Raw genomic sequence first — 26820 nt, 5'->3', positions numbered from 1 at the left:
CCGAAAAGGAAATAGAGCTTATACTATGAACAAATGATTAATAAAACATGTTAAAAGACATCTTGAAAAAGAGTTAAAAACATATTTAATATATATATATATATATATATATATATATATATATATATATATATATATATATATATATAATTTAAAGGAGATTAGAACAATAGTCTAAAGAGCTGAGTGTATTTTAATGTAACAGTGAAATTACTAGTTTAATTAAAATACAGGAAATAGAAAGTGCTCGTTGTAATTTAGATATATAATAAGCTCGATAGTTAAATGTCCTAGAGCTAATTTAAAATTTTTAAATTTTAAATTATAAATCACATTACTTAATATATATATATATATATATATATATATATATTGTTTTAACAAAATCAAGACATCAAAGAATGGATTGATAGCAACAAATAGTGTATTTCATCGTTCGTTACAATTGTTTCAAGACCATTCGGACAAATTCAACCCCTTATATCGTTCGAAAGTTTTCACAAGAACAGCCTATCATCAGACGTTTTGAAAAAAAAACTCTTTTACAATGAACAATATAGAATCCATTACCCTTTTAAGGAAAATTATGAGAAAATATTTTACCTACATCTCTTCTTTCCAAGGTTTTTTTTTTTAAAGAGTTTATATTTACCTATTTTCGTATCTCTATTTAAAAGAAGAAAGAAAAAAATTCAGTCGAATTTACATTCAACGTTGCCACCAATTACCTATGTAATATGGTGATCTTGAAGCTTACAATTTAATTCATCTCTGACTTAAAATTTATTGGTATATATGAACGGTTACCGAATTATCAATTATATAAACCCAATAAAATTTGGAATACTAGAAATAATATATATATATATATATATATATATATATATATATATATATATATATATATATATATATATATATAATGCAATCATGAAGGGAAGATGAAAAATCATGATTAAAACGTTTAAAATAAAGTTATCAGGGATGAAGAGAATAAAAAAGGAAAGAAAAAAAATGGGTGAGTCAGCTGACCGGTTTCGCCCTCGCTTCATCAAACTTTATCGGGGGATTTGAGAGAGAAAAAAAACACGAATGGGAATCGAAAATATGTACAAATAAAAATAATGTTACGTTATGTATGGGGGGAAAAATTTAGGGAAAGCGATTGAAATACAGCAATGTTATATTACACAAAGATCCTAGAGACTAATCACGCTCAAACCTAAGAGGCATTCCTTCTGCTTGCAGAGGGAAGGCCTTCTCAACCGAACGTGAACAGTCTCCAAGATCTTTAGATGAAATAATGAGTGAGCACAACATAGGATTGAAAAAGAATTCGGGCTAAAGTTTTCTGCACAAGACGGGGTTTTCAGGTGGTCAGTAATTGAAGACCCATATATATATATATATATATATATATATATATATATATATATATATATATAATAGGACAAAAAGAATGTGAAATGAAGTCAATAAACTATATATTGGTAGATATAGAATGGATCATTTATTGAATAATGGAATACAAGCAAAATTTGGGGGATAGAAGGGACTTAAAAATATTGTCGCATATTACCTTTCAATTTTATAACCTTGCATACCCCCCCCCCCCCAATTATAAGCGATTTTATAGCCGCCATTTGCCGTTTAGGTTGCACCAGTCAAAAATACCACTCCATAGAAAATAAACACCCCACACACCGTTAAAATAAATTACCACAAAGCAACAATACACCCCCTATTTAACCACAATACATATACCCCTTAATCTCAACACTATGTTAAAGACCATATATATTCTTATATATCATACTATATATAATAAGCTTCTCCTTATTTATTTACAATTCAATAAAGCTTCCCCCATCATTCTATAATTCCTCTTAATCTTTTTCGTCCCTAATAAACCCTGCGCTAGACGCCGCATCTTCCCCATGCTACCTAGCACCTTATCTACTCTTCTGATGAGAAGCATTAGGCTTCGAAATGCCCTGGCATGAAGAGTCCTTTCTATCCCCCAAATTTTGCTTGTATTCCATTATTCAATAAATGATCCATTCTATATCTACCAATATATAGTTTTGTAACTTCATTTCACACTCCTGTTGTCCTATTGTATAAGCTCCAATAATAGTTGTTGAGCTTGGCATTATCCGGATAAGTCTCCTCTTGTGGAATTGAACTCTCTCTTTTCCTCTTACACAATTTAAGCTATATATATATATATATATATATATATATATATTGTTTTGAAAATCAACTATCAGATTATTACATATGCCTGTAACCCTGAGGAAGGATAATGTTTCTCTATATGAGACTGATATGTTAATGTGATAATTCTAAATTTCTTGATATCTGACATGGCTGCATCAGTGTTTTTTCACAGATAAATATAAAAAAATCTTTATGGATGTATTATTTTTTATTATATCTTTGTTCAATTCATTAAAATGCCGCAGAGAAAGGATATTCAACTCTTACAATAAGAAAGCGAATTTTCAAATATAAAATGAATGATTTAACTGAATATTTGTTTTTAAAAAAGGGGGAGGGGGCTCTTTCTTGCATGCCTGAATACCAATGATAAAAAAAAAATCAATAAACAAAATGTAACAATTAGTAAAAGCAATTCGATTTCAAATCAGTTTGACAATGTTTTCTTGGTTATTTATTATTTGTCCTTAAGGTATTTCCAAGGATCTGAAGAGGTGGAAGAACAATTTGATGACATGCTTGCATATTATTTTATTATATAGCTTTCTAGTCATTAAATTTCCATTTATTTCCAATGCAAATTGATAATCATAACCTTGTTATCGATGTTGTTGACAATTATGATGATGATGGTGACCTGTCTAGCATTAACTGGAAGGCGTTTTCTTTTCTTTTTCTTTTCTTTTTTTTTTTTTTTTTTTTTTCAAAATAACAGAACAGAATTGCTTTCAACATGCAAACAGGCCATTCAATTTAACATTTAATATGCCAATTTAAAATGTGCGAGTTTGCCAGCCAGGAAAAAAGAAACACTTCATGCCGGTGACAGACATCATGATAAACAGCCAAAGAAAGTGCGCGTCATTAATGCTTCCCTCGTTACGAAAATGAATAAAGTGAATCCACTAAGTATAATGGGGGAATATTAAAATCTCTTTCTATCACCATGTTTGTAAGGTTAAGGAAATTCAGGAAGTCAAGATCTGAAATTTAAAATGATCTTATTTATTTCAAGTAGTACTATTGGCGCCTCCCCTCCATCAAAGTGTTAGGAATTTATAAAAGATGAAAAAATATAACAAAAAAGAGAAAATAAGTTTATCAGTAAAACAAAGGTATAAGGCATGCAAAAGAAAGCCAAAATAGGACTGTTAATCAAGGTGTGGCAGTGAACAGAAACAAAATACTGAAAATGGAGGTCAATATGTTTAGAGTTAATGAGCAGTTTTAGGAGTAATAATGAGTTTTGCGACAGTTTATAGACAGTCTTGGGTTTGCGACAATTGAGGAGTTTCCAGTTGGACACAGTGGGACACAGGTTGTGGCTCGGAGTATATTGTGATAAGCTGACGGCAACTGATGAACATATGTAATATTCATATTGTTTGGATTCATCGGATATTGAGTGTGTTTCTCAAAACGTTTCGGTCGATGTAACCTCTGACCTTCTTCAGGTGTAGCTTGTTGAACTCAGGAATGTTTCTGTTGAACCTGGGGAACTTTAATGGAACCTTTTATTTTTTACTGTAGGCAACCGAAAAAGTACAATTGCAAATTACTTAGAACCTCTATCCAGTCATGGCTGATGGTACAAAAGCACGCTACTCCTGGTAAGTTAATAAAGGGTTCCACTCGAAATTCTGTACAAATTCCCGAGTTCAACAAGATACGCCTGAAGAAGGTCGGAGGTTACATCGACCGAAACATTGTGAAAATCACATTCAAGATGAGAACAGTAGTCCTCTGAATCCAAATTGTTATTTTTCTTAGTAATCGCAAATTAGCTCTAAGAAAGTAAATAATCCATTTCACTTTGAATCCTTTTTCTTCTGTTATAGATTAGATTATGGTAGAGTAATGATTAAAAAGCGATTTAAAAAATGGTTATATATTTCAGTGTTTTTTTTTTTTATTAAATAGAATTTTATGTTGGAATGTCAAAGAAAAGTAAAAAAAATGAATAGCAAGTGAAGCTATTAACAATTACATTAAGTACCAATTGGCTCTTATTTCATTCCGGTTTTACTGGTATAAAATTTAATGAGTGTTTCCATAGGGCTTGAAACGGATTAGATGATTTACATGTAAAACGCGTTTTAGGAAACGAAAATTTCAAGCCGGAACCAATTAATTTTGTATCTAGAGGTTCCACTGTATATGTTTTATGATTTATTAATGCATTTGGGTTATTTAACTTGTAACAAATATGTAATAACATGGGTCGATAGCACATAAACCAGAAATAACATTTGTATTTTCAATCTGTTTGACAATGCATGAAATGATATATTTGTTTACATCTATTTTTAAATAAGTTTGAAAGTTGCTAATTTAAGAAAAATATAATTTAAACAAGTTCTTGTGAGGCTTACATCTGTCTGTTGAGTATTTCATGGTTTTTATAAAAACGTTTTGTGTTATTTTGAGAAAAAAATGCATGCAAAATTTCTGCTTTTTACGATCTTTGATACAAATGGCAACATATTATCAAACAAAGTCTGACCAGTTTCATAAGTCTGCCAAAATGTAGAAGTATTGTAAGCATTAAAAAAAAAAAAACGTTTTTAACCATTTTTTTGTGATTCTTTATAGAACCGAGGTTCAGGATTTTAGAAGAGGATGTTAGCAAGATAATGCTGCAACACTTCTAAACAATTTGTGATAAAATGTCTTGTCACTATTTGTTGCAAGTAATAAGAGTGGGAAAGGGATCTACTTAAAATTTCTGGATGAGTTTGTGCTGCATGCAAGGTCCGGTTACGGGCGAAAAAGAAAAGCAAAATGGCACCTGTGTCTGATTATATGCTGAGAGATCTTGCAAAGTAACATTAAATCTCATATGCAAATAGGATGGTGTCGGCTTGGATAAAAAGCTTGTTTCCAGAGAATGTGGCCCTGTCGGTGAGGCAGAATACGCCGACTGCCCCCCCCCCCCTGCAGAGGGTAAAAGTCCCTCAATGGGGGTCCTGGATATGACCTTAAACTATATCCAGTAGTGAGGCCCCAGATCGTGGGCTTTGGGGAGTGTGGAGCCACCCTTTAATTACCATTGCTCCCAGGTCCACTCTGACCCGGAGTGGTAGTACCTGTTAGGGTCCCAACTATGGGTTAAATAGAAACCGACGTGAAAACAACAAATGTATTCTATTAAAAAAATTTATCTTCAAAATCTTTGGATTCGGCATTAAATAACCCGAAAAGGGTTGATATGCTGTAAAACAAAAACAACCAACCAATCCAGAGAATGACTGTGATTTTTAGAATTATGAGCTTGAACTACAGTGTTTGTATATTACAGCACTGAAGTATGAGGATTTTTACTACAAAAACCAAAGCCACACAATTCATTGTATATGATGAACTGAATACAAATTACTATTTCATTTATAGTTGTGGGGTTAGATTGTGTGTTCATCACTCAGTATCCTCTTGCCTTCTTTGGATCTATTATGCCACTCAAAAACTGATGCTCGATTCATACAACATGGTTCAAAAGCAGTCTGAAGCATCCCTTAAGTTTTCAGACTTTTTTTTTTCGTATGGCCACTTTTATTGATAGTACACACATGAAACTCTAGTGCCCTTCAAAATAATCTCCTCCGGTTGTAATGCACTTGTTCTGCCGTTCCAACAACTTCTGTAAGGCCCCATGGGAGTTTTCTTGTGTGAGCATGTCAATGACCCTTGTCACAGCCAATTATCTCATAACGACAGCCTTTAAGATTTTCCTTGAGCTTAGGGAATAACCAAAAGTCACAAGGAGCAAGGGCTAAACTATAGGGAGAGTGAGGGACTGTCTTAATGCCCATCTTGGTCAAATAGTCTGTGACAAGGATGAAACACCCTTGGGAAAAACTTTGCGCAACTCTTCTGCATCTTCAGTTTTTCATGAATAATTGTACGTACAATTTCCACACTGACATCAAACTGTGCACTTATTGTTTTGATGGACACACAACGGTCCTTATACATGAAATTCTTTATTTGGCCAATCAACTCTGGTGTTCTGACTTCCTTACTCCTCCCACACCTCTCATCATCCCTCATAGACTCCCTGACTTTAATCTCTTATGCCACTCACAAACTGATGCTCGATTTATACAAGATGGTCCAAAAGCAGTCTGAAGCAGTCCTTACATTTCTGTGGCATTTTTTCCAAGTTTAAAACAGAATTTTATTGCATCTCGTTCTTCTAAAGTGTCCTCACATCGAGATTGCATTTTTGAAATTCACCATCTGTGACAATCAGGCTTTAGTAGGGTATATTCCAATTCCTGCTGTAGTTGTTCATTTGAACCTGAAATTCATTTGGTCGATCATCTCATAAGATTTATAGCAATAACATGCTGAATTTTCAAGAATCTACAACAATTTTAAATGTCTGTACAAAAAATATTCTGGAAACTTATTTAAGGTACCTTGTACCTTTCACTAAATTATTGCAAGAAATACAATAGGATTTGTACTCAGAATAAATGTATCTGTTAAGCAAATGATGCAACTCTTTCTATATTTGTCATTCTTCAAGAAAATGCTTATTATTATGTAAAGATGAATCGGTGTTCCCTATTGCAAAAATAAAAACAAAATTTAGTTTGTTATTTTATTAAAAATATAGATTCAAAGAACCATTGAAATATTTTCCAGGTTACTCTCACTTGTGTCATTTTAAAAAATGTAAAATACAGGAATCGTGAAAGATTTAATGGCACTGAAACTTGACAAACGATATATGAATCTCTCCCCAAATATGCTGTACTTACACAGCGTTACCCGGTAATCTTTTTACTTTCATTGTTTTGTTTTTTGTTTGTTTTATTTTTTCAACTGTCGTTTCCTTGTGTTATTTTTATTTATATTTTTTTTTTTCAAATCAGCATGTTTATTTATTTTATTAGGTTTTGAAAGTTTAATTTTATTACTTGATCGTTTGATAATTAAAGTATTAGTCGCACCAATTAGTTAGCAAACTATACCTAATTTTGGTAGAATTTTGTTGTTTTAATTTCTATTCATGAAATCGTTGGATGTAAATAATTTCCGAAACTTTCACTCTTTTAATAAATAAGGATGTGCTTTGAATTTTAAAGCTCTGCAAAGTTATTTCATATTTTTTATATTTAAATATAGAGATAAGCAGCATACACACATTTCATCAAACATTTTGTAATCAATGAAAAGTTGTTGTTTTTTTTGTTTTTTGGTTTGTTATTTTACTTTCTTCTCCTCTTTGCTTCACTTTTATGCTTTTTCTTTTATCATTTTTCTTTACTTTCTCTCTTTCTTTATATCTTCTTCTTCTCTCTCTCTCTTTCTTCCTTTCTCTTTCTTTGCATCTTTTCTTCTTCTCTCTTTCTTCCTTTCTCTTTCTTTGCATCTTTTCTTCTCTCTCTTCCATTCTTCTTTCCTTTCTTTTTTTTTCCTTGTGTTTGTACTAATTCCCTTTTACTTAATATCATTATGATTTTATTCCTGTTGTCTAAAACTTTGATAACTTTTTAGATTCCTTACTGGTGTAGAAGATTAACTCATATTGTATTTTGTATATCTTACAAGTCTATTAATTTAATAAAATCCTTTTACTTCTAGAGAAAACAGTTTAATTCTACATTGGGAAATAATCCTGCAAAAATATGACAAATAACTTTCTGGGCTAATTATATTAGTATTTAAAAAAAAAAAAAAAGTTGGTAAAAATTATTTTAAATAAGAAAAGTCTTTTGAAATTTATTTGGTTTTACAACCTGTTTCTGTGTACAACATATTATCATAAATATTAAGTAATTCTAGTCTCATATAGTATTGCATTCCTTTTTTTTGTTCCCGAGAACTTAAGTAACGCGAATGAAAAAAAATTCATAGAAATCAAAACTTCTAAAAAGAGTTTTTATTTAAATAAATATTCCTAGGTGGACAGAATATTTTTGCAAAGAAATTAAATCGAAATTCATTTCTGGTTGTAAAAACGAAGACCAGTGATCAACATGAAAAGAAAACTGACAAATCAGAATTCAATGTGTATTTCGCAGGAGAAATACGATTAATTACGAATATTTAAGAAAGAGCATGATAACAAATGTTGAAAAGGAAATAGAATTGAAAAAGGAAAACTAAACTATTGGAGAAATATTATGTGAAAAAAAAAAATAAAAACTTAAAATTGATGAAAAACAAGGATATTCGCGCTCAATTCAATCTGCTCGTTTGGTGACGAAAATGTTATTTCTAACTTAAGTGCAACAGACAGCACCTTTTCCAGAAGTGTTTTTCCCTTTTTTTTAATTTTTGGATTTTGGTTTTCCTGATGATAGAGCATCCTGCCGGATGTCAGAATTCACCTGCTATCTCAGACATTCATTCTTAAGATTCTAACCGTCTCTTTAAGTGCAACTGTTTGTATCTCTCTTGCACTTGGGTCACTGGGTATGTTTGCCAGGTAGTTTTTAAAATTCTTTTTTGTGAGTTTGGTTGGTCCATATAATTACTGGAATAATGGAGATCTTCCTAAGATTCCAGTTTCTTTTAATGTTGTACATAAGATCTTGGTATTTTTCCCCCGCTCAGTTCTGTTTAACCCAGCGTCATTGAGAACAAACTTCTACTAAGGTTGCTTCTTTCTCCTTGCGCCATATCACTATATCAGGTTTAACAGCTCCGTTCTCTAGGTACATAGCTGTAGGAATTATGTAGTTCTTTCACGTTACATTTTACTTCAAAGTTCAAGCCCCCCTCCCTCCTTCCGGGGGTTAACACTTGATCTCTAAATGAGATAAATAGATATTCCAATATGCCATACAAGGTTTCCTTTAACTCTCAGACAATCCTGACGTGTAAGAGGTGTAAGAAGGCCTTCTGCATCAATAGTGTCTTCCCCAGAACTGCTAGACTTTGGAACTCCATTCCGGGATTCTGCTTTCCCAACTGTACTGACATGCAGAAGTTCAAGTGTAATGTGAACAGACATCTTGCTACTCATCTCTCTTCATAATACCCCTGTAACTTATGTCCCCGATAGTAGCCCCCTACTTCAAAGTGGCACTGTGCCTTGTTTGAGGTGAAAATTGAATTAAAAAAAAAAATCCGATTCCATCTAAAAACGCCATTTCAAACTGAAGAGCAAGGGATGAATGTAAAATGACATTTCAACCTGAAGAGAGAGAGAGAGAGAGAGAGAGAGAGAGAGAGAGAGAGAGAGAGAGGACGGTAAAATGTCATTTCGAACTAAAGAGCAAGAGACGAGAGTAAAATGCCATTTCAAACTTGTGACAAACCGAGCAACCTTACATGGATGTAAAAATTCTTTTAACAAATTCTGCGAGAAAAGAAACGGAACTTAAGTCTACTTTACATTCAACATGCTGACACAACAAAATAAATATGTGCTAAGCAGACAATATTTTTTTTAATAAATAAAAGAATAGTTGAAAATTGTTAAAAAAAAATTAGTTTAACTTCAGCGTTTCCCTTTTCTTCTCAATATTAAAATAATACTCTATATTCATGCCACCGTTATTGCTGTTCTCATGTAAATCTGTCTTAGTCTTGAACAGGGAAGAAAGAAAGCAAAATAATAATAATAATAATAATAATAATAATAATATTGATATGAAAAGAAAGAATTGAATTTCTGCAATGGTCAGAACACAATGCAAAGTGAAAAGATCAATGGCGGACTACTTAATATATCGTTTGTTGTACAAGGAGGTTCAATTACAATTTAATTCTGGTTTCACTTACATTCACAGCAGGGAATGCAGCACAAAATAGAAAAAAAGAGCTTACACATGCACAAGTGTATGAGTGTATATCTATACTTCTATAAATTTGGGGTTTTTGTGTATTGATAAACATATTGAAAACCCTTTTTTCTATTTATTTAAAAAGAAAATACAACTTTGTTATATATGGGTTGTGGAATTGCATTCATCTGCAAAAGATCTAACTAATTTGCATATTCTTTTAAACATTTATTTTAATTTATTCCTTATTAGTTTTTTCGGTTTTGTATGGGATCATCATCTTTAGTTAACTATTACATGTAATTATATTCATGCAGATATTCTACATGATTTATACTTGCGTAATATTTGCGTAAAGAGCTTATAGTAAACAGAAACATCTTTCTATATATATTTATATATGCGTGTATATTTTGTGTTTAAAAAATTTTGCTTACCAAACTCCTAGAGTTTTTGGTCTACAGACATGAAACTTAGTATATAGGGTATTTGAACCCATGCTAAACTTTATATTTGGGTTTTAGCTGGGGAAAATCGATGAAAAAGTGTGGAAATTTAAAAAATGTAATTTGCCAGGTGAAGGTCAAACAACAGCATTACGAATATGTATGTGTAACGTAATAGTTATTGGTTCATGCTTTTAAATTTTAGCCTTGCTGCAAACATGTCTTCATAGTTCAGGCATTAACGTCAAAGGAAAAAGTAAATCGTAAGCTAAACGTTTTGGTTTTGATTCTTGGTGGTGACGCAGAAGTCATTTTTTTTTTTTAAACTTTTTAAATCACTACTATATATTGGGTCTAATTTAATATAATAATAAATATGAAATCTGCATTAATCAAAATATCATATTTAAGTGAATATTATGACTGGGAAATGCCGGGTGGCCTGCTAATGTATATATATATATATATATATATATATATATACTTCATTTACTCACATAAAATTAATATACGAAAGTATAGATTTATGCATAAACTTTAAGTAAACTTTAACTTCAAAAGTGCTCAATACGTAGGTAGAGCTAGTTAGTAATTTATAAAATATATCTGGCGATTAAGCTACACTGAATATTCCTAGAGTGGATGAAACGCCGAATATTCAGTGTAGCTTAATCGTGATATATATTTTATAAATTGCTAACCTATATATATATATATATATATATATATATGTATATATATATATATATATATATAGGTTAGTAAGTTTAATGATTAAAGTTAAATTCTGTAGATTAAAATATGTACAAATATATTTAAGTTTAGAATTTATTAAGAATTATGTTTGTATATATTTTGATCTACAAAATTTAACTTTAATCATTAAATTTATATATTGCTCTATTTTTATATATTGAGCTTTACCTCTTTAGCTAGGATCGTCCTGGAAACAATTCCTCAATGTAATATCTGACAGGATAATTCACTTGATCTCTAATCTGTGACTTATCTCATTTATCTATATATATATATATATATCTATATATATATATATATATATATATATATATATATATATATATATATATATATATATAAAGTAGTAGCATTCGTGTGTGTGTTTGTCTGTGTGTACAACTCCCTATGATCAAAGAAATATAAAGGCGATATGTGTGTACACCACTCCTGGTCAAGAAATATTAACGTCCATGATAGAATACTTCTGTCAAAGGAGACATATTTTATACGTAATTTCTATAAACCACATCTACATTGATTGAGTTATGGTTATTAGCATATCACATTATATTAAATCTATTTAAATAATTACCTCGATGATATTACTTATTCAACATAATAGCTTTGTTTCAATTGTACTATTTAAAAATTTTTTAATTATTTAGTTTATTTTCATTTCAATTTATATTTGATTTTATTTATTTTTACTTATTATTATCTGTAATCTGAAACTGTTTCATTTTCAAACCAAAAAACCAAAGGGGAATAACTGTGATAGTTTAATTCTTTGAAAAATTGTTTAAAACGGAGCATGTTATTAAATATTTTCTGTAATAGATTTGTTTTCATTTCAAAATATTCTTCTAAGCTGAATTATTATTTTTATTTTTAATTCGGAGGTAATTTTTTTTTCGCTTATTCTTAATTTTTAAGTAACCTATTTGGGTTTATATTACTGTACACATAGATTCGAAAAAGTTGACAAAAAAAAAATATATAACAAATAAATGTTATCAAAGGCAAGATAAGTTACTTTTCTGCCAAACTGGATATATTTTTTGTGTTTTTATTCAATGTAACATGTTTATTCAGCTTGAAAAACATACAGTGTTTACCGATTTATTGGAAAATTCAAGATGGCGTCTCACACCCTCTTTAACACGGTAAGTTTGGGAAAAGGTGTTATAAATAAAAAAAACTATACAAAATACTATTAAAAACCCAACGAATGTCAACCTATGTTACGGTAACATATATTGAGCGAGTTTTTAACAGTATTTTATCCGGTTTTTTATTTATAACACCTTTTTCTAAACTTACCGTGTTAAAGAGAGAATCAGACGCCATCTTGAATGTTCCAATACATCGGTAAACACTGTATGGTTTTCGAGCTGAATAAACATGTTACATTGAATAAAAACACGAAAAATATATCCAGTTTGGTAGAAAAGTAACTTATCTTGCCTTTGATAACATTTATTTGTTATATATTTGTTTTTTGACAACTTTTTCGAATCTATGTGTACAGTAATACAAACCCACCTTTTTTATTTATTATTGTTGGGTTATCCGTTTCTTTCACTGTATTTAGTAGTTTTCTTTGGTCATGTAAGCTATAAGTACACCGATATAATTCATCAGTTGTTTTTTGAAAAACTTCTGCTCCAGAATACATCATTTTTCCTTATTTTCAACACCGATGCCCGGGAGGAAGTGGAGTATGGGGTTAGAGAAAAATAATTAAAACTAATGTCCTCATTTACTTGCATCCCCACGAGGGCAGAGTTAGTCAGATACAAGCAAAAATTCATCAGTCCATACATTATCTGCTCCTTGTTTTTGTTTATAAAATTTAATTGGTATTGCCCAGGATTTATTATACTAATTATATCATAGCAAGTGTGTTTAATTGTCTGCGAAACAGATTTTCTTTATAATTTATTTAATATCTTAAATTAAAAATGGTAAAATTTTACGACGTGCCCCAGTGTCGTTTACCCCCTAAAAAAAAAATTAAGACCTACTTTTTGGGGGGGGCCTAATTCGTTTAAACCGTCTTTATAAATAATATGAAAGAATAAATTTGGGAAAAAAAAAAAAAGAAATTTAACATTTTAGCATCCATTTTTTGGCCATAAAGCGTTCAACGAGACATGTCATCTCTAGTATTTTTTAAAGTTTGGCGATCGAGGGGAGGTGCAAAACATGACAAATAGAATTCTTTTTGTTTTTGTTTTTTTGTTTTTGGTGGTGGGGGCGGGAATTACATTTGAAACATAAAATAATGATAAATTTAATTAATTTTTATGAGACCATTCTATACTTTCACCTAACAATTTTATAAACAAAACGAAGCCCAAAATATGACAAATTTAATTTTTTTTTTTTTTGGGGGGGGGGGGTACATTAGAAATATAAAATGACAAAAAATTTCATTTGTTTTTGGAATTAATTTTTGGTAGATTTTTTTTTTTCTTTTTTTTTTTTTGCAATCTCACAGTCATTCGCTGCTATTTTTATTGAAACAAAAGTTGTAATGATTTATTTTAAATTATTTTTTTTGTTCTTCTCTTTGTAGCTCTTCTGCCGAAATAACTGGTGGAGAGGGTATTACATACTTCTTTTTGAGTGTGATTTACATGTTTTCATTCGTTCTTTTATTTTTGTTGTGGGGGTATCCATGTTGCCCATGATGAAAATGATTAGTATACAGGTGTGTTTCAAATGGAACTTCATGTCAACCCAGGCAACTCATGCTAGTATATATATATATATATATATATATATATATATATATAGTCACTACTTATCAAAGCCTGGGGGGGGGGGCATTTAAAGATAATTGTTAATGGGTGTCAGGTAAAATAATACTGAATTTATTTATTTAAGAGGACGACTCATCAAGAACTTGTTTACATTGGACTTGAAAACGACCATGTTATAGCTAGCTGGGAAGTATCTCGGCGGTATTGTGTTCCACAGACGAACAGTTTTGGGCGAAAAAGGCTCTATTCATGGAATTCTCGTTTAGTTTTAGGCACAGAGAAAGTAAGGGAAATTGCTCATAATTGTTATGTATAATGTTTTCTTGGGACTGGGATAGAAGTGTAGTTTAAGTTCTGTCAATGAAGAGAGGATTTTTTTAGACTAGGGTGATCTTTAATGTTGTCCTAATTCAAAGTGCCCCTTTTGGCAGGTGGGGGTAGATTTTTTCTGCATTAGAAGCCGACCTTATGTCTAACTCTTCCTTACACACGCACACATATACGTTTATTTCTCTATCTTTATATATATATATATATATATATATATATATATATATATATATATATACTAGCAGGGGTGCCCGGCGTTGCTCGGGTGTTTGGAGGTGTATGCTGTGCAAAAAAAGCAAAAAAACAAAAAAAAATGGTTAATTTTTTAAAACTTTGACCCCTATTATGACCCCTTAAAATTTATAGTTTCGGGCTCAGATCACTTTATTAAGTTAGATCCAGGTTCAAGGAACCTATATCTAAAATTTCAAGTGTCTAGACCCAAAATTGTCGGAGGAGTTTGGTAGAGTTCTTAAAGGTCAAATCGTTGAAATTTGACCCCTTAACAGCCAAATTTCTGGCTGACACCCGTCACATCGATTTTCCCAAATCTCAGTACCCGGTATTTCAAATTTCGAGTCTATAGACTAAAAATTGACAGAGTTATTGCGTAGGGAAATGTACACAGACAGACAGACAGACAGACAGACACGTTCACTTTTATAGATATAATAGATATATATAAACCCTGACACATGCATAAACATTGATATGCATGTGTATATATAAATGTTTTTTTATTTAACATGCTTAAATCTTGAGAAATATTTCTTTTTTAAAAAATAATAGAATGTTCACTCAAAGTAAGATTCCACAAGAAAATAATTTTTTGGAAAAAAGTTTTTTTTTAATTTAAATTCATACCTTTTTTTTCTTTTTTAGAACCTCCAATTTTTATTTTTACTCTATAAAAAAAGTGTACCATTTTTTTTTCTCTGAATCTTTTCATGATTATACTGACAATGGTCTTATTATTCTATCAAATTCTGATTTAATTTAAGATCTACCTTCTTTATTTTTCTCGTAGGTAAATATTTCGACTTGCTGGGAGGATAAAGTGTCTATTTTCTTTTATATCATTTAAAATAGATTCTTATTGATATCATATCTCCTTTCTTCAATTTTTAAAAAAATATTTTATTTTTTTTGTTATATTATTTATTCATGTCTAAAATATGCTGGCAGATTTAGTCTGATTTCTATTTTTGTGATTTTTAACACCGTTTTATTTTTTTTATTGTAAAAAGGAAATCTATTTTTTATATCTTTAAAAAAAAAAATCTAATTTTCTTCTCAACTTAAAGTAATCATAGTTGAAAAATTGTCCTATTGTCAAAAACACGAAACACCAAGACGCCCTCCTGTTTTTCAGCATCATTTCAAAGAAAAACTAGAAGAATTTTTTTGGAAGGTGTCCATGCTCTGTCCATCTTCCCAATGGCAGGAACCCACAGGAATCCCTGATATGATTGTAAAAGAGAGAAAAGGCATATCTTTTTTTCTTTTTTTTTTTTTTTTTTTTTGTCATTTAATAACAGTTTATATTCAAGGACAGCTGCCTGTCAAGATCATTTTTGCTTGGCTCACGATACGATAAGACATTTCAATCTATGTAAAAAAAAAAAAAATAAAAAAAATAAATTTTTTTTTTTTTTTAATCAATGGTGAGATCAGCGTAGAATCGGATGAAAGGTTTTATATTTCACTGAAAATTCTACATATCAAAGTGACCCCTTAATGAAAACAGGACTAGGTAAAATATATGTTGGATTTTAGAAGTAAGATGTAAATATATTTTAACTTTTTCGATTATTTGGACTGTTCGCATCTTTCTTATTATTCTCGCAATGTCTCAGGCAATGCAACCTCCGAGATTCTTCAGGAGTATCTTGTCAAACTCCTAAATCTTTCTGTCAAACTCTAGAATCTGTACAGAATTTTCGAACCGTTTTATATAATCCATAGGAGTAGCATGTTCTCATTCTGCCAGCCTTAAGTAATTCACAATTGTTTTCATAATGTCACACCCACTGAGAATTCAACTTTACCCACTAGAACAGTGTTGCTCAGAATTGAATTAGGCAAGAAAATTAATGGTAATTCTATGATGAGACGTTCTTCAAGACAACCATGACATTCACTTAGGCTTTGAGTTGTTTTACAGCATATTTCTTTCAAGATTATGTAGCAGTGAAATATAATACTTATTGCCATAGCAAATAACACCCGAATTGAGAGCCCGTCCTTCAAACTTTCTGACTTAACATTCATAGACAACATAAATTAAAGCATTGAGGACATTGCCAAAACTGCTGCAAAGAAGGTGGGCTCCCTCTACAGTGCTAGAAAATTACTCATACTAAAGAGTATCCTACATCTTTACAAAGCCATAATTTGTGCATGCATCGAGTATTGTTGCCACATCTGGGCTAGTGCATCTCACTTTTAGACACGGTCCAAAAAAAGTTGGAAAGCTAATGGGTCCCGCACTATTGGCCAAGCACCAACCTCTGTCCGATCGCTGCATTGTTGCATCTCTGTGCCTGCTTTACAAGTACTTTAATGAAATGTGCTCTGATGAACTCATAGCGTTTGTGTCCCTTCGATGTATATTCTCCCGACATGAAGCAAAATCCTACGTCTTCACTGTTGAGGTTTGTAAATGCTGGGAAACCATATACTCTACAAGTTTTTTTTTTTACCTCAGATTTATAAACTTTCGAATTTTCTTTCTGTTTCCTGCTTCCCTAACTGTATTAATCTGCAGAAGTTTAAATTTAATGTGATCAGACATTTCGCTGCTGAACTACCACAGTGCCCTGTTAGACACGATTCCAAAAAGCTCCTTACGTTCTAAGAAGCAATATGCCTTGTTTGTGGTTAAAAAGAGTATAAAAAAATAAACAACATTCCTTATTTTACCAAGAAAAGGCTTGAAGTAATTTTATACCTTTCCCAAGAATGTGATGACATAATTGAATGCAACAGACTCAATAAGATTCGAACTCTGCATGACTGATTCCATGATCCAAAATGTTATCCATTAGGCCAATCATGCAATCCCTGCACTACTTCTGAAGAATTCTACTAGGAAGTTGCCTTTATAAAAGAGTAAATATGCTTTATTGGGAACTTAAAATTGGCACTAATAGATTTTAAGTATACCTCATAATTTAACACTGGAATTCTTTCTTCCTGCATCTAATTTTCTTCAGTCATAAATGGTCCTATCCGCTTTTCATCAATAGACAAGGGTTGCCGTTGGTGGAGCTTGGCTTAGCCAAATGTTTCCTTTAAAGAAGATGCCAGCCTGTCCAGCCATTGAGCGGGTAGCATATATATTGTAGCTTTAAAAAAGAAAAATGTTTTCTCCAAGTGCTCCATTTGACTTGTTCCTTTTTCTTTTTCCTTTCCTTTTTCCCCATTGAAACTAAATTCACCTTCGGCTAGAATTAGCGTTTATTTGGGTGTATGAGTTTGCGTGGAGATGGAAAGAAGGAGGAGTTTCTTCATCCATTGTTGAATTTTGTCCATCCATTACTTCACTTTCTTTTTTTTCTTGGACATAATTACTGGAACATATATATATATATATATATATATATATATATATATATATATATATATATATATATCCTCATCTTTTGAAATCACCTCCTTTCTTTACTTCTCATCTCTTCCTTCCACCCAATGCATACGCACTTTCACATGCTTACATGTTTCTTTTCTTTAATTATAATACATTTCAAAGGATATTGTTGTGTCTTCATTCAGAGTTCAGATTACGTGTGTCGGGGAGAGGGGGTTTGAAGACTACGGTGGGGAGGAGCTGTCAACTGCCCATTGACAACTTAATGCTTGCGCTGATCGCCATCAAATTAAATGTGCCCACAGAATCGAACCTTATGGCATCAATATATGCCAATATGATTGCTTGTGCCGTAATGTCTTGCTGAAATCAAAACTCTTTCAAAGTTCCTCTGTCGATCCAATCCCCAAGTATCTTCAATTCTTATTATTTGTCTTGCCTGCCCATCACAGGCGTTTAATCTGTAATAATGGCAACTCTGTTTTCCTGCATTTGTCATTTTCTGCAGATAAAATCTCAAGGACTACTGACTCACTTGTAATAACATCGTGTATGTAAATTTATTCAACTTATATAAATTACGAGAAATAAACTACGTTTTTTTGTAATCATCTCTAATCATCTAAGAAATATTGAGAAAATATTAATGCAATTTTGAGGCTGGACTGTTGTTCTTGTCGTGGATCTAATTTTCCTTTTGTCCGATGTAACCTTCCACCTTCTTCAGGTTTATCTTATAGAACTCAGAATGAAGTACTAAATAATAATCAGTTTTAGATGTTACTTAAGACTTCTACCCGATCATGGCTGACAGAGTGAAAGCAGTCTACTCCTTGTATTAACGAAACGTTTTCTGTACAGATTGCTGAGATTGACAAGATGTATCTGAAGGATGTTGGAATATTATGAGAATAACACCCAAGATGATAACAGTAGTCCAATCAATAAAAATTCTCAATCTCCATCCCTTAAATTCCCAAATAAAGTATCGATAATAAAAGTCTGCAGCAGGAATTGGAATACACCCTACTAAAGCCTTATTGTCACAGATGGTGAATTACAAAAATGCAATCTGGGCGTGAGGACACTTTAGAAGAACGATATGCAATAAAATTCTGCTTTAAACTTGAAAAAAATGCCACAAAAACGTATGGAATTCTTTAGACTGTTTTTGGACCATTTTGCATGAATCGAGCATCAGTTTGTGAGTGCCATAAGAGATTCAAGGAAGGTAGGGAGTCTGTGAGGGATGATGAGAGGTGTGGAAGGTGTAAGGAAGTCAGAACATTAGAGTTGATTGACCAAATAAAGAATCTCATGGGTAAGGACTGTTGTGTGTCTATAGAAACAATAAATGCACAGTTTGTGTCAGTGTAGGAACTGTACACACAATTATTTGTGAGAAACTGAAGATGCGAAAAATTTGTGCGACTGCACCAGTCCACAACTCCATCCTTGTCACAAACTATTTGACCAAGATGGGCATCAAGACAGTTGTTCATCCTCCCTATAGTCCAGACCTTGCTCCCTGTTGCTTCTGGTTATTCCCTAAACCCAAGGAAAACCTTAGAGGATATCATTATGAGACAATTGAGGAGATGAAAGAGGCTGTGACGAGGATCATTAACATACTCATACAAGAGAACTTCTATGGAGCCTTCCAGAAGTTGTTGGAACGGTATTACAAGTGCATTGCATATAATATTTATGCGTATTTAATGTCCGGGCAATGCCAGTCGGCCTGCTAGTATGTATATATATATATATATATATATATATATATATATATGTATGACTACTCCATTTAATCACATAAATTAATATACGAAAGTATTAATTTATGTGTAAACTTTAAGTATTTACTTCAACAGTGCTCAATACATAGGTAGAGCTAGGTAGTAAGTTATAAAACTTTGTGGGCCTTTTTCTACACATATAATTTGAAAGAGAATTGACAGTGTTATTAGTAGGATATTCTTTTCATTATTTTGACTCTCGAGTATATATCAGTTAATGTTTTTAGATAGAGTGATGTGGTTCTCGATTGATTAACTGTGTCTAACTGTGTCGGATATATACTCGAGAGTCAAAACAATGAAAAGAATATTCTCTTGTTATAGTCCTAGTTATTAGTTTGTACAATGGTATCAAAACTTTTGTAACAGCCTGGATGAAAATTTTGTTTTGTGAAACAGCTTGTGTGTGTGTGTGTGTGTGTGTGTGTGTGTGTGTGTGTGTGTGTGTGTGTGTGTGTGTGTGATATCTGTTTATAAGGCTCGATGTTGCCTGGGATTGTGCCCCTTTTGCATTTAGCTTATAGCACCATATTGCCATTTTACATTTTAGAAACGCAACTTTTAGAGTGGACCAAGCCATATACTCAGCAGCATAGCATATAATTGAAATTATTTACGTTTATATTATTTATAAGAAGTAACTGTGTTGTATGAGTGGTCCAAATTTGGACCACAGTCTGGTCAACCAGGGTTTATAAGCTTGAAAGTCACGTGCATTTTAAATCTTTATTTCCTTCCCCATCTTTTCTATCTCTGTATTTATTTATTTGTTTTGTTCTTCCATTTTTAATTTCATTTTCTTATTTACTTTACTTTTCAGACATACAAAACTGTATTGGGGGGGGGGGTAATCTGTTTTATTTTCCATCTATTATATAAATCTCACCTGTCTGTTTAAATCTATGTAGTTTTCCTAAAACTTTCAACAGAGGCGACGGATTTTCATGAGATCAGTATCGTTTTGAAGCTTGACTCTTTGAACGACAAATATCGAAAAATTGGCTAAAAACATTAATTCCTTCGCCCTCAACTGGGCACTTTTCTACAGGGAGGAGTCGCTTTTTTTTTTTTGTTTGGTTGTTTTTGTTATTTAATGCCGAATCCAAAGATTTTGAAGAAAAGTTTTTAATAGAATATATTTGTTTGTTTTCAAGTCGGTTTCTATTTAACCCATAGTTGGGACCCTAACAGGTACTACCAGTCCGGGTCAGAGTGGACCTAGGAGCAATGGCAATTAAAGGGTGGCTCCACACTCCCCAAAGCCCGCAAACTTGGGCGTCACCACTGGATATAGTTTAAGGTCATATCCAGGACCCGCTTTTTTTTTTTTCTGATATTTTCGAAAGTCATCTCCTCTTTTCGATTGACTAGCCTTAATTTAAACCTTCGTCACATCCGGTTTGATGATGGAAGCAACCGCAAAGATGTCGCATTTTTTTTTTTTTGTCACGTTCTCTTCCTCTTTCACGTACGGGTCTTAGCCTGCCTGCCTGCCTGCATACTACACTTTTTTCTCCCCCCCCCCCCCAAACACCCAGGCTAGTAATAATTATTTGTTCTGTTGAGATACAGTTCAGTTCTCTGAAAATGTTTTTTTTTTTAACATCTGTTATCAAACAAACAACCTGATTCCTCTTCTCTCATCAACAATAGAAACATTTCACTCCTCCATTACATTCATTTGTTTCCCTTTTTAATTATAGTTATTGACCCTTGTTTTATTCACTTGTTTATTATGTATATATGACGTCTGACCTTGGATTCAATCTTTCTTCCTCTCTCTGTTATATATATTAGTGGTGGGACAATTAATCCAAATCGGAAAAATTGGAACTTTGGGGGGGGGGGTAGCAGAATCGGAAAAATTTGTGCCTATTTTCCGATACCAAAAAAACGATTCTTTTGTCTTTTTGTATTTGATTTTTGTTTTGTTTAAATAAATCTTTCGTTGCTGGTAGTAATAATGAAATAATGAATATTTATTGATTTAAAATTACCAGTAAAACTAAAATCTATAAACCATCATCCCATACAAGTGTATTTTTACGCATGAAAAAATATTTGCACATTTAATGTTTTTCTTTTTTTATATAGTAATCGGAACAAATAACAATTTTATAGTTAAATATTTAGAGATTTATAAAGAATTGGAATCGGTAATTGTATTGGAATCTGAAATTTAGTATGGGATCGGTAGTTGTATCGGAATCGAGAAAAAAATATTGGAATCTTCCCGTATGTGTAGAAAAGACAGGGAGGTTACCCTATCGTATGGTATAAAGATGATGTAGTCTAAAATATAAAGGCGCATAAAATGTTGTACCTATTTACAATGCTTCCCCACGGGACAAAGTTAGACACCAGGGTCGTTTTATAACGTGGAGAAAAGGTACAAAAATAAAAATTGTCTCAGCCGTGAAAGATTTCTCCTCCACCGAAAGAGAACAAGAAATGGGAGGGCAGCATCTGAAGAACAGATACTACACTTTGATCTTGGCCAAAAGGCCAAGTGGTTAGTAGAAGGAGCTGTGCGTCTGTTTGAGGCGATGGAATCAGAGAAGAAAAATGAAAAGAAAAACTAGTTTCTGAGTGAATTCTATATATATATGGGGCATTAATTTGCATATGAGAGGAATAGCAGCTATGAGAAAGACGGATTTTGGAGTTCAGTCATTGACAGCTGATAAAAAGCATAGACGTTGAGAGTTCATGTTATGAATTACAGCTTAAGTTAAGAGGAGTTAGTACAAATTGCTGAGTAGGTCGGAAAGAGTTTGGACAAATATTTTTTTTCGTTATGATTATAAAATCTTTATCTAAAAATAATATATTTAACGTTTCGATTTATGTCATGACTTTTGATCTGTAAAAGCCAAAAGGAAAAGAAGCTTTTACATGGGAGAAACTCACAACGCTGGCAGATTCGAAAATTTTAGACACTTAAATAATAATGGATTTGAATCCATACAGAATGTGAATAAAAATCAATTTAATGGTTTTTCTTGTTTTTTTTTGTTTTTGGTTTTTCCTGCCTATTGTCTCTTCATATTCATTTGCGACACTTTCTGGCTATAAAAATCTTTGTTTCTCTTTAATTTTGCATACCTGAAGCAGGTATACAATATACCAATTTGTTATTTTAAATGAATAAAACCTTTTGCACATAGATTTTTAGTTAATTTTACATCTTACAATCGCTAAAGTGGTCGAGTTTCAATTCTGGCTTGAGGTAGTTGCTGCTCTAGCCGCACTGAAGGGCTGTGATACAGCAAAATAGTCGCTCTGTGGATAACTATATATATATATATATATATATATATAAAGTTATGGGATTATTCCAATATTTTCCACGAATATGATACAATTACCGATTCCGTATTTCCCAATTCTTTGTAAATTTCTTAATATTTAACTATAAAGTTGTTATTTTTCTCCTGATTACCATAAAAACACATGTTAAATGTGCATATATTTTCTCAAATATAAAAACAAACTTGTGGTGGGGGTGATCTATAGATTTTAGTTTTACTGATAGTTTAAAAAAAATCAATAAATATTGATTATTTCATTATTACAACCATCAATGGAAGATTTTGTTCCAAACAAAATCAAATAACAAAAGATAAATACAAGAATCGTTTTTGGCATAGGAAAATAAGCACAAATTTTTCCGATTTTGATACCAATTCCGATACCCCCAAAACATTCCAAGTTTTCTGATTCCTGATTCCAATTAATTATCCCAACACTAATATATATATATATATATATATATATATACAAACAAGAGAATGCGAAATTTCAATGACCACATTTTTATTCACTTTTCAAAAAATCCATATAATTTCATGAACTGTTTCGTCAACACATGAACAACAACAAAATATAGATATACATATGATGAATTTTTCATACATGCGATTTTCAATGGGAAAAAAGGGAAAATATAACCTAAAAGAATATTTAACATTATATATGTAACATATTACAGACCCTACGCCAATGGCAATTAAGTTAGCTAGTGTGAATTCTGACAAAGATCACACTGAGTGTATGATAAGCCAGATCTGAAAAACAATCGTTCCCAGGGTTGAATGAAAGACGGTGATGTAAAGTCTAGGCAGCGGGCAAAGGTCAAAACAGATTGACGCTGGTGAATGGCGTCACATTTTTGAGTGGAGAGAAAATTAAGGTTTTCAGATCAATCTCTCCTGGAAGCCATACAAATGAAGCTCGGCCAATAATGTAGAATAATCTAAAGTGAATGTTACTTCAATATCTGTCCGTCTGTATCACTCATTTCAATGAGTTAAAAAATAAAGCTAAGAAGTAAACAATTAGCTAAGATTATACATTTCTGAATTTTTGAGATGAGGATTGGTTATTCGTCTTATTTGAATTCTTCGATCTGCTGTTCTCAGCTTGAGTATCATTTGCACAATATTTCAGTTGAAATGACTTCCGACCTTCTTGAGATGTATCTTGTCGAACTCTGGAATGTTTTTGCCAAACCCTGGAATCTAGACAGAATTTCAAACAGAACCCTTTATTTACTTCACGAGGATAGCATGCTCTCATTCCATCAGCCATGACTGGATAGAGGTCCTTTGTAATTCGCAATCATATTTTTTGGTCGCTAACAAAGAGGATCTAATCTTCAACCTTCAGGAGCACTTTACAATTGATTTTTTTTCCAAGTATGCTAACCACTACACCACGTGTCCTTGTGAACAGAACATGAGCATGCTACTTCTGGGAACTAAATAAAAGGTTCCGTTCGAAATTCTGTCCAGACTCTAGCAGAAATATTCTTGAGTTCGATAAGATAGACCTGAAGAAGGTCGGAGGTTACATCGACCAAAACGTTGTGAAAATGCCACTCAAGATGAGAACAGTAGTTTGAAGAATCCAAATAATACAAATAGCTAAGATAACATTAGTCTCTCCCTCTCCCCCCCTCTCTCTCTCTTTCTTTATCAAGTCAATTTTCTCCAAATAAAACCATGTATGGAAATTCTCAGCGAACATCTCCTTGTGTCAATCTTTCTTCATGAAAAATTAGTCACCTATCTGGTACTGATCAGGCTCAACGTTATTTAACTTTCTAGCAAGAACCAATGTGTCAATGTGATTATGCCGTTTATTTCTATATGATTTGGTCGTGAGTTGATAATGTAATTAATAGTAATGTGCAGATCCACTGAAAGAAAAAGGTAAAGAAAAGATTGCTAAATAGTGGTTTGTTTCTTTTATCCCATAGATGCTACCGAAGAAATAATACTCCCACCATTTATCTTGATTCCTTAGAGGTATACATCTAATATAAATACATGCAAAAAAAACAAAACAAAAAAAAACACAATAAACCAAATTCTCCCTATTCGCGTTATATATATATATATATATATATATATATATATATATATATATATATATGTATATTTCCAAGTCTTACTTCCGTATAATAACTTATTGTAAATGTCCTTGGATGATACTTATACATAGTCATGGCTTTATTTGTTTCCTCCCTTCTGCCCCCCTCACTTGTCTCGGCCATGCTGGAAATCAAGCACGTCTCTTTTAGCAGTGAGAGTCGTACCTGGTGAGTTCTGTTTGCCCTGACGGATACACGGCGGGGCATTCTCATTCCGATTCTTATAACCAATTGTTCCAACACTCTGAAATCTCCGGGCACAGCACATCAGAAGATAGAAGTCTTTTTCTGTTACAATTGCAAGTAACGTTTGTTTGTATTGCTTACATGCGTACAGACTGATCGACGCTTTGCGCATGGGCGGCTTATTATGTTGAATAGAAAACACCAAGAAATAAACATGAACCATTCAAATTGTCAAACGATGCTCATTTTTTTTTATTTTGTGCTGTCTCTTTTACAAGATGAAGGGCTCTTGCTTGCCAACGGTGTTGTTATCGCTACATACAGTGTCAGTTGAAAGAGATTGTCATACAATCTCAATGGGGAAAAGGAAAAAATCTGTACAATATAAAAGAATATCTTAAATTATTGCCTGTATGTACCTAGCGTTTCCCGGGTGTTTTTTTTGGGGGTTGTTGTTTTTTTACATTAATTTGTGTGTGTGTGTGTGTTTTTTTCTAATTATACTGGGTTTTTTTTTCTTTCTTTTTACTAAATTTTTGTTTCAATATGATTTTGAAAGTTAAGTTTAATTATTATGGTATAGTGTGGTCATTAATATATTGATTGAACCAAATTATAATAACAACCGTAACGTTTAAGTTAATATTTTGAATATCTATCAAGTTATTGGATCTAAATAATTACTAAAACTTTTAATGTCTTAATTTGTTGAGGTTTTCTAAGAATTTGTAAACAAGTTTAAATGATTGCTTTTCAAATATTAAACGTTCACAAAATTATTCATTAGTTTTTTTTTTCGTAGAGATTAAGATATTTTCTTCATGATTAAATTATTTTCCATTTCTTAAAAATCAAGGAGAACAATATTTTATGTTCCCTTTTATCCCTAAAAGAAACGATATTTGATTTTTTTTTTTTGTTTCTGTAAACTACTCTTATTACTATGCAATAGAGTGTGGACGCGCGTATGCAAATGCATACGAAATGTGAAATGACGTCACTGTAAGAAAAAAAGCTATAAGAAGGAGAGAGAGAGAGCACGTAAGAGAAGACGATCCTATGAGAGATGTCACAGCTATAACAAGAAGTCATGCGTGGCGTGTGAATAAGGAAATAAATATTGTTGTTTCAACACAAAAAGTGAGTTTGAATTATTTTTTATTTTGGCCTGCTTTATGACGTAGATTGCATACGTGTGGGTCCCATGTGAAAACGTGTGTGTAACTCTTGGAGACGCCCCTCCATGGGATTAATAGACTATACCATTGCGTCACTTCCTCTGGTGACGTCACTTCCAGTAACGAGTACCGGTGCCCGGGAGTCAGAGATTGGTATGCGGCCAAGGAGGTCGTGTGCAAACGCCCAACAGTTGAGGAATGGTATTGCTCAACTCACCTTGCTTGTAATATATGTGAATACATGTTTGTTTCTAAGAGTCCTGTGTTTCTTTCGTTTTTATTACCATTTAACACCATAACAGTAACGTTACAACTAATGCTGCTACTACTACTACTACTACTACTACTTACAATGTAATGTTTAAAAATTAGTAATAATGTTATCGGATGGCAGAATAT

General features: G+C 32.2%; 1 protein-coding gene and 1 pseudogene across 2 annotated transcripts in view; one reads left to right on the top strand and one right to left on the bottom strand.

The window, feature by feature from the left end:
* The window catches only part of LOC145255794 (branched-chain-amino-acid aminotransferase, cytosolic-like), a 1034811-nt gene that overhangs the window by 124613 nt on the left and 883378 nt on the right, over window positions 1-26820 (top strand). The window lies entirely within an intron of this gene.
* On the bottom strand, window positions 21911-22140 carry LOC145264488 (U2 spliceosomal RNA; annotated as a pseudogene).

Source organism: Euprymna scolopes, chromosome 3, assembly GCF_053919585.1.
Source record: "Euprymna scolopes isolate OS-2025 chromosome 3, ASM5391958v1, whole genome shotgun sequence".
In the NCBI taxonomy this organism is placed as follows: Eukaryota; Metazoa; Mollusca; class Cephalopoda; order Sepiida; family Sepiolidae; genus Euprymna; species Euprymna scolopes.
Note: the sequence above shows the minus strand (reverse complement) of the source record. Positions and strands in the feature narration are given on the sequence as shown.